The sequence below is a fragment of the Ailuropoda melanoleuca genome, chromosome 6, assembly GCF_002007445.2.
Source record: "Ailuropoda melanoleuca isolate Jingjing chromosome 6, ASM200744v2, whole genome shotgun sequence".
In the NCBI taxonomy this organism is placed as follows: Eukaryota; Metazoa; Chordata; class Mammalia; order Carnivora; family Ursidae; genus Ailuropoda; species Ailuropoda melanoleuca.
The window spans coordinates 104,078,597-104,092,316 of record NC_048223.1 but is presented as its reverse complement, the minus strand read 5'-3'; the positions used below and the strand labels follow the sequence as shown (position 1 = coordinate 104,092,316).

General features: G+C 43.9%; 1 protein-coding gene across 4 annotated transcripts in view; it reads right to left on the bottom strand.

Annotated features, from left to right (window-relative positions):
• Window positions 1-13,720, bottom strand: part of CNNM2 (cyclin and CBS domain divalent metal cation transport mediator 2) — a 150,588-nt gene that overhangs the window by 32,724 nt on the left and 104,144 nt on the right. The window lies entirely within an intron of this gene.

Below are 13,720 nucleotides of genomic sequence, written 5' to 3'. Positions count from 1 at the left end.
ATTTATGTTAACGTAGTGGACCTATTACTGTCCTTCAAAAGTGAATTAAGAGGCCCAGGTGTTTTACATTACTGTATTTTAATTTCAAATACAGTAAATGTCAACAGATAGAACCAATGTAAATAAAGGTTCAAGGGTCCTCAGTAATTTTTAAGAGCTTAAAGGGATCTGAAGACAGGAGGGTTTAAGAACAGCTGCTACAGGAGATGGCCAGAACGGCAAGGGAGGAGCAGTTCCCCCAAAGCTGAACAGTCCTAGATTGGAACCCCAACACGGCTGCTTCCTCGCCATTACTAGCTGTGTGATCACGAGCAAATTACAGAACTTTCCTGAGCCTCAGTCTCATCTCTTAAAACCAGGTCCGTAATAATTGCTGCCACACACAACTGCTGTGAATACCAGAGATAGTGTCGGGATCCAGCAAGGACAGTGGCTGGGAGCCCCTGAGCAATCAATAAATGGTAACACTTACTCTCTTTTTAACATTCTTCCTCAGTTCTAAGACACCACTGACTTACTACCAGCTTATTCAGAAACAGGAAAGCCCAGTATATCAAAAGTACACCATGATTAAAAGATGCATTTCCCTTTCAGAAGAATCTTTTAAGATAATAATGCATCTCTCAAATACCAATATTGGTTTTCCTAATCCAAGGCATGCGAGGCATCTGAGACAAATCCTTGAGTTAAGCCAAGAAGACATGATTTGGAAATTTCATGATCTGTTAACATGTGTATTACTTTTTTTTAACAACAGGGTGGGGATCCTTTAAATAAAGTTTACTTAAAACTTCAAATTGGGTGAGTTCACTCAGACACAAACAGCTAGACAAACTAAAAACCTCTCTGGGGGCCAGGTCTGATCGGGTTCCCAGCACTTACTCAGAGTGGCTTTGGTTCCGTAGCCTTGTTGGCCCTTTTCTGCTCTGCCTCAAACCCCTTTACAGGCATCTAGGAAGCCTGGAAGCTTAGATAGTTAGACAATTAGGCATCCTAACAATTTTCATCCTTAGCATGCTCATGCTCAAAGAATGAAAATATTTTGAGCAAATGAGACTAGGAGGGAAACTTATCAGCAATAAATATAAACACTCATCAGGTCACATCACTGCTCCCCTGGTCCATTCAGGCCGGTCACTTTCTCACATCTGCTTTCCCAAGGACCCAAACATAAGCAGTTAAAAATTCTTGGTGAATGCTGTCTGTCGAAAGTTAAATTCTTTTGCTATTCCCAGCTTGTGATCATTTAAAAGGAATTTTCCAAAGCAAGGTCTAATATTAGACTCAAAATGAAGTTTCCATTCCACTGAGGCGCTATTCTCACCAAAGTAACTACCGCATAATCAGATTGTCTTGGAGCAATTCGTTTAAATGCAGATGGACATACTTGAAATACCAGCTCGATAGCACCAACAGATCTGACTGGAAAGGGCCATACTCCACGAGAAACTATTCATGTGAGTTAGGCTTTTTAGACTGAAAATTACTAAGTTTTCTTCCAAGCTCACTCGTAGGCTTTCATCCCCCCATTTCCAGTGTTGAAACTCCTGCATCTGCCCCAGAGCCACATTCTTTTAGCTTTGCAATTCCTGGTGAGAAGTCCTGTTTTCTGAACCATCTTCCAGGTAAGCAAGTACAAAAAAAAAAAAAAAAAAAAAAAAAAAAAAAAAAAAAAAAAAAAGACACCCCTCCTGTCATCACGCTTTGAGGGGACAGCAGGACAGTGCCTGTAGCCCCCACTTTAACCATTTGCCACAGTGAGTGTGGTCTTCAGGATCAGCCATGGAGCGATCGAAAGGAAAAGGTAAACTCGTCAATAGAGAAATTCCAGAAAAACTGAGCTCAAATAACATCCTTTTTAACCTGAGTGTGGGAAGAATAAGTCAGGATTAAAAGCAGAAAAGCAATTTTGGGGAAACCAGAAAAGATTATGAACTAATGGATACTTAGCTTCCAAAGAGATGAAAATACAGAAATCAGCAAAATATATAATTACAGGCATTAAATAACACTAGAACTTTCTAATATCGATAGATTAAATACACTTGATGAACCGTGTATGGAACACAAATAGGACTTGGAGAGAACCCTTTCTGGCGAGCTAGAAGAGGTCTTGTGGTATTCCAGTCACTTCGAACTGTCCTGAAATTCAAACCCCTAGCCTCTCTTCCTCCTGATCTGGTCCTAGAAATCGAGGAAAAATGGGTCACTAAGTCAGGCTTAAGGAATCTAAGCAGGCCTGTTTTCAGACTATAGGGTTCTATGAGACATCTCTACTCAAATCCAAAATTGTAAGCAAGTTATTATCCAGTAGTAACCTAGACTGTCCATCTTTCTTTAACTGCTGTGCGCTCAAGGCAGGGCACTTGCACCGATGACTTTGGGAGAGCTGGGCTCCATGAAAAGATGGGCTAAGTAACCATCTGTACACAGTAAAACTGGCATCAAATTTCTGCCTCTTCCTGCTCCACCACCTCCCAGTCTATTATTTGCATATTCTCTCCGGATCACTAATCCAGCCCCGCGTGGTGGCAGGTTGGCACCCCCACATCTTTTAACCTTGCCACAATTCTAGGCTCAAATTTTAAAAGACAGGTACCATCCCTTCTGCTGATGGAAATAACCAGGCAGGACAGTAACGAGGCTGACAAAGAGTACCTGATGAAAATATGAACTCGTTTGCTCTCCCTACAAATTGGATGTCAGTGAGGGAAAATGGAGCGGCAGATAGACAAGCTGACGTAGCAAAGGAAGAAAGCCAGGAGAGTCTATGAAGTAGAATGGTCAGGAACAACCTGATACCACTGTGCTAACAGAGAGTGACAGCAAGTAGTCCAACAGACCCATTCAAGTAAGCACGAGGCAAACAGAGTCCGTGGGGTCCAAAAAGTCCACTCGAACAGCAAGAAGAAAACAAGCAGGAAGATTCAATGAGGAGAAAGGCCAAACACTGTACAATCATTGTTACTGTTACATTGCTCAACCCCAGGGGCGTGGCCAGCAGAGAGCACGTGGCCTACTGTTCCCCGAAGCTGCAATGCTGGAGGCCCTCGCTAACCAAAGGTAGGACCCAGGAAGCATGGGATAGACCTTCATTTGTAAAGGATGCTCAGTGCAACAAACATAAAAGTTGTAACAAGTCATTCAGCAGGAATCAAAGTTCCCAAGAATGAATTCTCTGGAACTAGTGACAACAGAAATAAAAACTCTAGAAAGTGGAATTCAGGTCCCACAAGAGCAAAGCCAAACGGGATGGAGGATGTCTGAATGGCCACACTGAAGTCCTCCCCAAAGACGTCAGTTTTTGGATTAGCAGCCAAGAAGTCAATGAATCCACTTTAAGTGTAACCAGAATGAGCCTTGTTTTACGAAAAATGAACACACGTGATCAAGTGAGAGAAGTCTAGGAGCATAATCTGTAACCCATAAAACACAATGCCGTGTAAGTATCGAGTCGGGGAGAGAGACACTAAGAGAAGAGACAATAAGAAAGCATGTCCAATTGGGTTCCGTGGAAAACAAAAAGTAAGGACAGGATTATTTAGTACGGGATGAGCAGGCAAGGGCCTCACTAATAAGGGGACATCTGAGCAAAGCTGAAGGGTGTTGAGGAGCCAGATGGAACAGGTAAGGGGCCAGGCCAGGTGTGACAGGCGGGAGAAGTAACAGAGGCCCTGAAGAGGGAGAGGCTGGAGGCGAAGCCGGGCGGCTGGCTGGAGCAGAGTGAGCAAAAGGGAAGCAGGTAAAGAGGAGGTGCAGGTCATACAACCATTAAAAAGGCGGTAGCTTTTGCCCTGAGGCAGGAGGTCACTGGAAGGTTCTGAGCAGAAGAGTGACATGACCTGGACTGTTTTAAAAGGATCTCCCTGGCTGCTGAGGTGAGAAGAGGCTTGGCAGCTGGTAGGAGGAGGATGGCAGTGGGGAAGGGCTGAGGCAGGGAGAAGGAAGAGCCAGAGAAGTTATTTCAGGAATCTAAGTGAGAGGGGAGGGTGGCTTGGAGCAGGTGTTAACAGCAGAGGTGACAAGTACTTAGATTCTGAGTATGTCAGACAGAGGCGGCAGGTTTGGCTGATGGGCTGAATGTAGGGCAGAGGAGAGAAGAGTCAAGGCCAGCTCTAAGGTTTTTCAGCCCGAGCCATGGGAAGGAGGGAGTCACCATTACTGAAGAGGGCTGTGGAAGGCCTGTGTCTGAAGGTGAAATCAGTCCCATGGTAGACAGGTTAGGTGAGACATGCCAGCGGGTAGGCAAAGGAGGAGGAGAATGGGGTTTTGGAAGCCAAAAAAAAAAACTATTTCAAGAAGCAGAGAGGACTCAAAAATATCAGATGCAGCCAAAAAGGTCATGAAAGCCAATTACAATGACAAAAGACGCTCAAGAAAGAAGCATCTAAGGACTGCCACCCATGCCCACCGTCCAGTGTGACTTCCACTCCAACCCTTCTTGCTAACGGGGAGACAGGAACTGCTTCTGCCAGGGGGCCTTCACTTTCTAGGCCTGTGTCACTAGGACAAAACTGGGCTTTCCTCTCCAAAGTAACACCTCCCTCTCCAAGAACCCACTTCTAGAAACAATACCATCAGATTTCCAGGCTTAAAACTCTGAAACTGCCTTTGCCTCTTCCCTCCCTCGTTTCTCTCACCTTTTTCCTCTTCCTTTTTCATGAAGCATGAATACACAGAGTACCTAAGATGCACAGATCAGTTAAGTCTTTACAGATACATATACCTGCAGAACTACAGCCCAGAAGGACTAGCAGGGTCACGGCAGAACAATGGTGAATGAGGCAGGAGGGTCGGGAGGGAGCCCGGAGCAGGGGACAGAAGTGCTTACGTAGGATAAACACACTGCCGGTTCCAAGGCAGATACAGGCCTGCCTGTGGCCTCCCTGGGAGGACCTCCATTCCCCAACCCCTTCTCTTCATTGACAGCAGACCCCTCCCAAAATAGAGATCACAGTGATCCAGCAACCTGCGAGCTCACGATGATAAAGTGGGACTACAACCTCAGAACAAGGGAAGCGACACTCCTCCTGTCTTCAGCCACATCTGCGTCATTGTGCTCAGGTCTGGGTTTTGTATTTTACCAGAGGCAAACTGAGAACAGAACTACCAAGGCCCTGTAAGATGTATAAACCATGTCATGTGAGGCACAAATGGAGACCAAAGAGTTTTAGCTAGAAGGGACACCTGGGTGGGGGTGGAACTCAACAGAAGCCTTCAAGTCCCTGAACTGGAAAGCCATCGATGGTGCCTGTGCCCCTCACCCAACAGCTTGTTACCTGCACTCATTCCTCCAACTTCCCCGAGGTTAACCGTCCCCCGATGAGACCTTCACCTTCTGGACGACAGGGGCCTTGGCTTTATGCATCTTTGTATCTCTCTCCTCCCAGCCACCCCCACCCAAGTCTCGCACATCCCCTAACACCTGCCTCTTCCCTGCTCCCAAAAACCTAAGACTCACTCATTCGCAACACTCACGCCATCCCATTCCACGGTGTTCATTTCCCATCACCTGCTGAGTGAAGGAGAAAACCTGGTGGAGTAGGGCTCAGAGGCCATCAGCCCCTGGCCCCACAGTCCCCTCCTCCCACCTCTGTCTCCATACTCCTCCTACGTGCTCATCAGCCAGCAGATGACCCGATTTCCTCCGGTTGTAACCATGATGGCTTTACTCCAGCTCTCCTCGCAGTCCTGGTCCTGGCAGTGCTTGTCATCGCTGCCCCCGCTTGGAACTCCTCTCCAAATGGCACCTTTCCCAGGAAGCCCTTTCTGCTCCCCAAAGGTAGAAACGGTCTTTTCCATTTCTCAACTCCCGCAGCATCCTCTGCATTTCTCATCAGGCACAGTCGCATGCTGCCCCCTAGTAAGGGGTGTCTTCTCTGCTAGACCGAGCTCCTCACTTCACACCCCTCTCCCACGGCACCTCGCTGATGCCCACCCACGCCACAGGTAGGAAGGAACATCTCTCAGAAGGGGTCAGCCACCACAGTACCCTAAACCCTGCCCTCACTGCCACAACGCACCCCTCTGGGGCTGCCCCACCATAGTCCCCATCACCCCCCAGCCAGAGCGCCTGCGTCTCTGTACCCACACTACTCTTAACCCTAATAGGTCCTTCCCCCATCCATTTCCCTCTCAATTCAACAGCTATGAAAAAAAGTACCCTGAATTATAAGCCACATTACACAAACACAAAGCCATTTTCTCATAATTTTTGTAAGTAAAACATGGGTAAATTCTTACACATGCCTTGTAGGTCTTCTCTAATGTGGTGAAAGATATCATGTAACATGAGAACAATGGTTAAACTGGAGAAGCAACATAATTTCACTTAAGGAGCTGTATCACCCAGCTATTTCTATACCATTTAAAGCCAAACTGAAAACAACAAATTCGTGTGTGTGTGTGTGTGTGAGTACTTATTTTACCTTACCATCCCCACCAGAGTGAAATGCATTTTTTCCAATTGAATTTTCCCACCATAAAATACACCAGAAAAATGTGACACAGATCTTAAAATAGTCCTATATAAACAATACATGAGTATATATATAGAAGCACTTGCTGTATATAGAAATCACTGGTTTTAAGTGATGATAACTGTTGCTATTCTGGGAGACAAAAGCCCCCTTTTACCAAAAGTTTTACTACTTCCAAAAATTCCTGTGGCCGACCAGTAAGCAGCTGCCTGAAATCTCTCTGGCGGGACAACTCCTCCACTCCAGACATGTGGGGTCATCTCAGTCACCAACTCATTCCCAGTTAGGTCATGTCTGCGGGGGGGGGGGGNGGGGGGGGGGGCGGCGGTGGAGGCGGGGAGTGGTGGTTTACTGGGGTTGAACATGGAATCATGGTTCCCTAAAATATTTAAGTTGGGGGTGGTGAGGGTAGGGTTTTGACACAGATAACATTTCCTAATAGGACCACGTCCTGGACAGACCTCTTTTAGTCATCTATCTCAGATGACAGAGCTTTTGGGGAACGGGCCTACTATTCGTTGGCCACTCAAACTCAGGGTAAGGAGGTTGCCACTCACTGAGGTCCTCAGCCCCTAAAGGATTTTTTTCCTCCCAAAAGCAAAGCAGGGTCCTGGCCTGGGCACTGTGCAGAGAGCCAGTAGTGAGAGCACACAGGCCAAATTTACCAGGGCCCAGCTCCAATGCTGCACCTACAGCTAGTCTCCCTGTATGTTATCCGTATTTCTATACATAGCAATCACTGTGATCCGTATCCATTTCTTAACATCTGAACGGGGCTTGGTTCCACCTTCCCATTCATAACTGTACCTTATTCTTATTATACTGACTGGTATGGAAAAGTGAACTCCAACCAATCTCTCATGCAGTAAGAACAGAAATAGCATAGGCTGAGAAAATCCAATCCATGTGGTTCTCAGATCTTGAGATGTATCAGTGGAGATTTGGAGAAGGCATGGTTGCCTTGAAGGACAACCACATTTACATGTTAGGAAAATTCCTGAAATATAGTAAAGCCACAGACACCTGCCTGGCCAATTACAGGCACACAGATATTTATGGAATAAACTCACAAATTTATCTAAATCCTTTGAACATATTTTTTATTTTCCATCTATACAACTCTCTGGGGTAAAAAAAAAAATAAATGGTATTTCACTGGTCCTGAAACTACCACTTGCACATTTTTAAAGGTATCCTCTGGGCCCAGATCTTGTCTGGCATTAGTTTTTAAATTGTAACCACATCTTCTCTCAGTCGTCATCATTGTAGAGACTCCATCTGTTTACAACATGCCCAATGATATTTCATCTAAGAACTTAATATAAAAAAGTTTTGTCAAGAATCAAGATTAAGCCCTACACACTCAACTGTCCCCTCCAATTTTCCCGTCAGGCATATCCTCTTCCATTCATCAAATCTACGTTGAGTATATATGCCTTATTCCTGGCAGAGCACCAAATATATTTACGTGTCTACCTTCTTAAGGAAACTATTTTTAAAAAAGATTAGAAAATGATTCTTCCCCTTATAAAAGGATTATTTGCTTTTTAAAATGGATCATTGTTATACTAGGATTTTATTTTGAGATAACTGTACATCCATAGGCAGTTTTAAGAAAAAACAAAGATCCCATATATTTTTTACCCAGTTTCCTCAATGGTAACATCTTGCAAAACCACAGCACAGTATCACAACCAGGACACGGACCCTGCCTCAGCCACGACACAGAACATGTCCATCCCCACAAGGATCTCTCGTGTCTCCCCCTCCCCGAAACAGATCGTTTTAATCGTTCCTCTGGTGAAATAAGTACTTCGTTTTCTACTGGCAGAGACACTTAAGCTGTAGCTTTTAAGTTTAAGCAAATGTTAAAAAGCTCACAAAATGGTCATCAATAGGAAAACGTTTCTTAGTCAACAAAAACTTGTTTTACCCACAACTTTTGAAAACTTAAGAGCAGGGGGTGGGCAGGGTCTAATCCTGACAAGATTAGCTCACTAGGCTTCCCTGATTGAGGCACACGGGTAGGCAGCTCTGGAACCGTTGACTGCTCAGATAGGACTCTTTTTCACGATTAGTAGAGAAATAAGCCTGGATTAACACACGTCTGCAGAGGCACCTGGCGGTGGTATCGTTTTCCAGGCAGCTCCTCTTTGGTTTCTCTTGATGGGATGGAATTCTGATGTGCCAACTTGGATCGGTAATAGTCCCCAGAAATTCAATTAAACACTAACCTAGGTGCGGCAATGAAGGGATTTCACAGATACAATTCAAGTCCCTAATGGGTTAACTTTGAGGGTGGCTGGGCCTGACTTGATTAGTTGGAAGGCCTTAAAAGCAGGGTGAAGACTTTCTGAGGGCTAGAAGTTCCACCTGTCAAAAAGAGCTGCAAACCATGCTGGGGTGTGATCTTCCCTACTGACTCTGGACAGTCTTAGTTAGGGTTCTGGGCTGAAAACAATAGACGGCTTTCATTCCCATACCCCGCCTGCTTGGGTTTTCTTGCTTGCCTTCAGTTTTGCTTCCAGATGCTTTAGCCAGAAACCCAAAGTAAGGCAATTAATATAAGATTCCAGCCATTCTGTGACTTAATGGCCCATCCAAATGATTTGTGAGAAACTCTCGTGAATCAACAGAATAGAAACTGAAGAGTTTTTTCCATTATTCCTCTCTCCCAGAGTATTTAAAGACTTGGGATTTTCCCATCTTTTGAGGAAATATTTTTCTTATAAATAGTGAGGCATGCCGGGCATCTCCACTTCAACTTTTTTGGTGGTAACACTCACTGTACACTCACTGGAATGTTTTCCTAGTAAATAATCAGCAATGGAAAACATGGCTAAGACAAAAGATGGCTTTCAGGGAGAGATGATGGGAACCTTCTCATCTTTCCCAAGAGACAGGTAGTTCTTCTATAGAACTCTGGTATTTATTTTAGAACTTATGAGTCTATTTCTGACTCATAGCCTTTGGATGATGAGGACTTATCCTACCAGTAAGGTAATAGTCCAACAGATTCACAGCAGTCCATCAAACCCAACAGGAGATTGCAAAAAGAGAAAAATACTTCTGCTGCTGAAGCCAAATATCAGTGTTTTAATTTTACGATTTTCTCTTCTGTTCCTTCCTTGTGTCTTACTTTTTTGGACCAATCATCATTTAGAACTCTGTTTTGTAGTCCAACCCTCTTGATTGCAACTCAACTAAATTTCCTGGATGATTTCTACAACACAGTAGACAAGACTGGTAAGGACACCAGGTCACATATAAAAACACGATCATCTTGCGATGTTCAGAGTGAACAAAAATTATCTAAGTCTTGCAAAGTGCTAAAAAACCACTGCAGATCAATCAAGCCACACCATCCATTTGCTCTAGGAGCAGCATTTTAAGGAAAGGGCTGAGCAGGCACCCGTTCTTTTTAAACCCGCTTAAAGGGGAAACTAAGGGCTGGTTTTGTTAAAGAGAGACCTATCCCCTTTCTCACTCAAGTCTCCTTTTCACGAAGTCCTTCCTGAGGATCTCAAGCTGGAACGAGGAGGTGGGATTGTTATTACACTGTACAGTTAATAATTACATATTATCTCGTTAATGAACAGGTGAAAGGAGGAGGGAAAAGGTTCCAAGATTATCAAAAGTCACTGAGTCCTAAAGTTGAGGGAAAACTAGACCATATAGTTCAATTTCTTATCCAATGTATTAATCCTGCATGGAAATTTTGTGCAAATAATCAACTTGAAAAAAAAAATGAAGCAGGCGAAAGTATTCTGAGATTTTCCTTATTGTCCTGACAAGAAAAGTCCTACCATTTTACTCCTCTGTTTCCTGTCCCTGGAAACCTCAAGCACATCATTGTAATTATAGAGGAGAAAAAAAGATGACTTTAAAACCAAACATTTACCGGGGCGCCTAGGTGGCCCAGTTGGTTAAGCATCTGATTCTTGGTTTCAGCTCAGGTTGTGATCTCAGGGTCGTGAGATGGAGCTCAGCACTCAGCTCCCCCCTCAGCATGGAGTCTGCTTAAGATTCTCTCTCCCTCTGCCCTTCCCCCACCCTCATGCTCACAAGTGCACGCTCGTGCAGTCTCTAAATAAATCTTAAAAGAAAAAAAAAAGCCCAACATTTTCTATTATAAATTCCTTCACAATTTCTCCTTTTCACCGTCCCCATTATCTGTATCTCCCCCCCATATCTCTGAAAATTGTGTTGGAGATAAAAGAGGTTTTTCTATGAGGAAAGAGTCACCACCTAAATATTCACCAATAGAAGCCTGGTTAAATAAATTCTAGTCCATCCACGCAATGGAATTACTATGCAGCTATTTAAAAAAAAAAATCAAAGTAGACCTATGTAAATTATTATGAAAAGCTATCTAAAATACATTAAGGGAAAAAACCTGGACTATCAGCCACAGTATGATTCCATTTGCATAAACTACATGTATATGGGAAAATTCTGGTGAGAAACAGGTAACAGTAGCATGCCGACTGAAACTCGTAGTAACATTACAAGTTTGTGTCCTACAAATACTAACTCTAACAAGACTATTTTGTGTAATTCTCATCAAAAAGGAAAAAAGACTTTTAACCGCATATGGTACATTACTGTAAGTAATCCTAAAAAGAGAGAATGTTGGACTAGGAATGAATGAGAATAGAATCTTTTGTCAACATTGATACCGCTTAAGCATCACTTCACAGTCCTGTAGGACCCCGCTGCTTACACCTTCCACTGCCTGAGCGGCCAGCTCCACGCAGATCCAGACTGGCTTTCTGCTCACGCAATCCAGGCAGGCAGACACCATGTTGTCATCCGACTCATGGCACAGCCCAATGTGCTGCTTGCTTCTGCCACGGGACTTCCCTTGCAGCCCATCTGCAGTTATGCACATACAATCCAGAATGGGGAAGAACCAATGCCCATGGGAGGATACTTCCTCCTTTTGTACTGAGCACAGTTCTAGGAGCATTTCATAAGGCTTTTCAAAACGTCCTAGGTAGGAGAGAACACCTGTTGCCTGTAGCCATAGCCAATGCACTATTCCGTCCTTGTACTTCTTTCCCTCCTTCCCATTTCACTTCCTCTGTCCTGAACTCTTGTTCCCTGGGATCCCATTCCAAATAAACTTCTCTGTGTACAAGCTTGTGTATCAGGCCAGAGTTCAGGCTAAGATATCATCAGGTGTAGTGGGAAGTTTTCCTACCCACCAGTCTCTGGCTTCATTCATTTCACCCTTTTCTATTTCCATGAGTCCAGTGCCAGGTGTGTTAGGACACATTTGTATCTTGACACAATGAATGCTGGTCCCACATGTGTGTGTCACAATGGGCAGTATTTCTCCATGTCATTCCCATGCTGGGTTGGCTAGCAGCAACTTACACATCAGAGTGACTGCAAACCCAAACTACATGGATTTCCAGCTCAACCTCTCCACAGCTGGATTGCAAAGAAAAGAAAAGAAAGAAAAAGAAAGAGCAAAGAAAAAAGAGAAAAAAAAAGAAGAAAAAAAATGCCTGGGACCATTCCAACATCACCAGACGGGAGAGTGAAAGAGGGTAACTCAGAGGCAAGAGAACAATTCTGACCAATTGTTGTTATCATATCTGGACTTTGCAAGTTTTACAAAAACACAGGCTCATGTAAACACATTTGCTAGAGCCCTTCCCAGGACCCCGCATGTGAGAAGCACTTAACCCTAAGCTTAATTAGCTTTATGGTCAAGCTGCTTTCCACCATGTAGTCAACAGGTAATGGTAACAAAAGCAGACCTAACCCACAGACTGAAAACTCTCAAATCTATAAACCATGACCATCCCCAGTCTAACCTTCTTTCCTCAACTGCAGACAGAGATATAAAAATATTCCAATCGCCTACTTGATCCTCTTCACTCATCCTCTGGACATCTCAAGTTCAACGCATCCAAAACGGAATCTATCACCTTGTTCACCAATCTGTTCCTCCACTTCCATTCCTCTCGCTGACTAACGGCACCACAACTTCTAGCAAATGTAAAGCTGTGGGAGTTGTCTCCAATTCCTCCTTTTCCTCTAGTTTCACCCTGCTAGGACAGATTGCTTGCCAAACACTGTGCTGACTTCTACATTTAAGACCGCTTCTAAGTATCTACTGAATCCCTCCAGTAATCTCCAACCCCGTTACCAGCTCACCTGGGTCACAGGTCCTCACTATGGGTCTTTGAACCACAACAACCTTCAAATGTCTCGTACAAAGCAGATCTGAACACATTATTTTCCTGCTTCGAATCTTCGATGGCTGCCCATCACACTGAAGACAGTTTAGATGCTTCAGAATGGCCTACAGCACCCTTGACAGGATTCCCAGGACGACTCCTCTAGCCTCATCTCCTACACCTTTTCTCATTCCATGTCAGAGCGTGTAGTTTGCCATTCTCCAAACTAGATATGTGGTTTCACGGTTTCCTCTGCCAAGAACACCTTCTCCCCTTGGTGCCTCTCCTATTACGCTTCCTCTGAGACACACTTCAAGTATCCTCTCATCCTGGAAGTCTTCCTAATCTTGTCTATGCCAGCTGGGTTCGGTTGTCGTGTTTCCACAGAGACTTCACTCGCTCCACCAGCTCATTTATTATCCTGTCTTCTAATTCTCTCTCTTCTATACCATGAGATTCTTGAAGGCAAGAGTTCTCTTTTATATCGAAAGCCTCAGAAGCTAGCTAGCACAGTGTCTGGTATATAATACTTTCAATAAAAGCAAAAAAGGGAAAAAAAAAGCTCCAATTAATCATAAGAAAATGGGAGGGGAGATGAAGAGGAGTAGGAAAAAATGGAATTATCTTCGCAAGCTCTTGTCATAAGATTGTTTTTCTTCCTAGGACACAATGGAGTAAACGAGGCCAGTGACTACTGGTTGGTTATAATTTTAGCAACTGTTTCCCAGAAGAGTGACCAACTGTTAACTGATCTAAGGCCCTGTACATAAAAGACTCATTTCCTATTTAATTTAACTGATTTTACTATTTTAACTCCTAAGGCACCAAGTTCTAGATAAGTTACAATAGAATTTGTCCCCAAATAAAGCCAGCTTTAAAAACAAGTAGAAATCAAACCCTGTTGAGTTTGAGACTATCTTCCCATCGAGTGAGAAGCTCTTCAAAGAATTTTCATTGTCTTCTTAAACATACAATATGAACGCAGCCTGGAAACCAAGACTCACATTCAAATAGGACTAAGAAACAATATGCATTTAGCTTACCGAATGA